Source organism: Monodelphis domestica, chromosome 1 (assembly GCF_027887165.1).
Source record: "Monodelphis domestica isolate mMonDom1 chromosome 1, mMonDom1.pri, whole genome shotgun sequence".
NCBI classification, from domain to species: domain Eukaryota; kingdom Metazoa; phylum Chordata; class Mammalia; order Didelphimorphia; family Didelphidae; genus Monodelphis; species Monodelphis domestica.
The window spans coordinates 227,117,463-227,120,758 of record NC_077227.1 but is presented as its reverse complement, the minus strand read 5'-3'; positions in this window follow the sequence as shown (position 1 = coordinate 227,120,758).

The following is a 3,296-nucleotide window of genomic DNA, read 5'->3' as shown; positions in this document are numbered from 1 at the left end:
TAAGGCAGGCAAATAGCCAACATAGACCATAGATGAAACAAATTTGAGCTGCCAATTGTGTGTGGCAAGTGTGGCAGTAAACGACAGGAAAGTCCATTTAATAGCACAATTCTTTCCTCTGCTTTCTCTGTTATGGGATTATGGATTTAAAACTAAAAAGGAGTTGGAGTCAAGATGGTGGAGAAGGTAAAGGGACCCATCTGATCTCTGCCAAATCACCCTCCCCAAAACTGTTCTATAATGAATTCTGGAGAAGCATAACCCACAAAAATTTCTCATCCCAAAACAACTTAGAAGACTAGCACGAGGGATCAAGTGCTCCAAGGTGGAGGTAGTGCATAGCACACCAGGGCAGGTCCCACCACTACAAGAGGTCATGGGCACAGCCAAGGCTCAGAGCTGAAGCTCTCAGCCACAGACAGGAAGGGAAGAGTCAGACAACTGCTCAAAAGAAGATATAACAAGTCTGTTGGCTGGTTCTGGGCACAAGACTTGTGTTACATTATCCTTATGCTGAACCAGGTTGCAGTCTGGAGGTTTGGTCTTAGTGGGAGGAGGAGAACTAGAAGACATCAGAGCTTAGAGACACAGAGGAGCAGGGGGTGCTGGTCACAGTTCTAAGATGGAAGATGTTACTTACAACTCAGAGCATCGGCCAGAAGAGTATTAATATTAAACACACCCATCCTTACATCATACCACCTTGGAAGAACTGAAAGCAGATAGGTCCCCGGAGCCAATTCTAAAGGCAGCTGCTCAAAGAACCTGAAGCACAGAACAGTGCTCCCTTTACCTCAGTTACAGAGTCCAACATAAACATTTTAAAAAATTAAAAGAAAAGAAAAAGGCAGGAAAATGAGCAAACAAAAAAAGTAACTTAACAAAGAAAGTCATTTTGGTGACAAGGGATTACCAAAATGCAAACTCAGATGAAGACAATGAAGTTCATGCTATGGTATCCAGAGCCTCCAAAATATTAATTACTCTTAAACCCCCAAAAAATTAATGGAGGAGCTCAAAAAGGATTTGAAAAATCAAATAAGAGATGTAAAAGAAAAATTGGGGAAAGAAATGAGAGTGATACAGGAATATCATTAAAAAAGTCAATAGCTTGTTAAAGAAGCACCAAAAAAAAATACTGAAAAAATGTAATATCCTAAAAAGCAAAAAATAGGCCATTTGGTAAAAGAGGCACAAAAATCCAATGAAAAACTTCTCAGAAAGTATAATTGACCAAGTGGAAAATGAGGTACAAAAACTGACTCGAGAAAATTATTTCTTAAAAATTGGAATTGTACAAGTGGAACCTAATGATGCTGTGAGAGATCAAGAAATAATCAAAGTCAAAAGAATGAAAAAAATATTAGAAAATGTGAAATATTTTTGGGGGAAAACAACTGCCTGGAAAATAAATTCAGGAGAGATAATTTAAGAATTGTTGGACTACCTGAAAGCCATCATCAAAAAAAGAGCTTAGCTATTATCTTTCAAGAAATTATCAAGGAAAATTGTCCTGATATTCTAAAGCTAGAGATCAAAATAGAAATTAAAAGACTCCACCAATCATCTCCTGAAAGAGATCCCAAAAGGATGATTCCCTGAAATATTATAGCTGAATTCTAGAACTCCCATATCAAGGAGAAAATACTACAAGGAGCCAAAGGGAAAGAATTAAAATATTGTAGAGGCACCATCAGGATAACTCAAGATTTAGCAGCTTCTACACTAAAAGACCAGAGAGCCTGGAATATATTACAGAGGAGAAGGGAGCTAGGATTTCAACTAAGAATCACTTACCTAGCAAAACTGAGTATAATCCTTCAGAGGAAAAAAAAATAAATATTCAATAAAATAGAGGACTTTCAAACATTTCTAATAAAAATATCAGAGTTGAATGAAAAACTTGATTCTCAAATATGAGACTCAAGAGAATCCTAAAAAGGCAAACAGGAAAAAGAAATCAAAAGTCAAACAATAAGGCTAAACTGTTTACATCTCTACAAGGGGAGATGATTCTTGTAGCTCCAAAGAGCTTTCTCATTATCAGGGCAATTAGAAGGAGCACACATAGACAGAGGGTGAGGATATGAATTGAATATGATTAGATGACATTAAAAAATAAAATTAAGAAATGAGAGAGAGAGAGGAATGCATTGGGAGGAGAGGGAAGGGGAAATAGGATGGAGTAAATTATTGCACATAAAAGAATCATGAAAGAGTGTTTACAATAGAGGGAAAGATGGGGGATATGAGGAAGGGAGCACATGAACCTTACTCTCATTGGAATTTGGTCAAGGTAGGGAGAACATCCATAATCAATTGGGAAAACTATATTAACCTTAAAAAGTAGGAGGGGAAGGAGATAAGAGAAGTGGAATGAGACTGACAGAAAAAGAGGGAAATTTGGGGAAGATGGAGATCAGAAACTAAACAGAGAAAATAAGATGGAGAATAATATACAGTAATAATGGTGCAGATTTTTAAAGTCTTTCTAATAAAGGCCTCATTTCTCAAATACATAGAGAAATGAGTTAATATACAAGAATACAAGTCATTCCGCAATGGATGAATGGTCAAAGGATATAAATGGGTAGTTCTTGACCAAAGTAATTAAAGCTCTCTATAGTTAGGTAGAAAAATGCTCTAAATTACTATTAATTAGAGAAGTGCAAACTGATAAAACTCTGAAATACCAACCCACAACTATCAGATCGGTTATTATGACAGAAAAAGAAAATGACAAAAGTTGGAGGGGATTTGGGAAAGTTGAGACATGAATGAACTGATTTAATCATATAGGAGAACAGTCTCGACCTATGTCCAAAGAGTATAAAGCAATACATACTTTTTGACCTAGCAACACACCTAATAGATTTGTACACCAACCAGATTTTTTAAAAGGAAGGGAAAGACATATATGTACAGGAGTATTTGGAGTAACTCTCCTGGGGGAGGGGGAGACAAAAACTTGCAAAGTGAGGGGATATCCATCAACTGGGGAATGGCTGCATAAGTTATGATATATAATTGTCATGGAATACTATTATGCTATAAGAAATGACAAGAAGGAAGAACTCAGAAAACTCTGGAAAGACTTTTATGAACTGAAGCAGAGTGAAATAAGGAGAACCAAGAGAACATTGTACAGAGTAACAGGAATGCTGTACAATGAACAGTTGTGAATAATTTAGCTTTTCTCTTCAATACAATGATCCAAAACTATTCTAAAAGACTCATGATTTAAAAAATGCCATCTGCTTCCAGAAAAAAAGAACTTGATAGAGTCTGAATCCAGA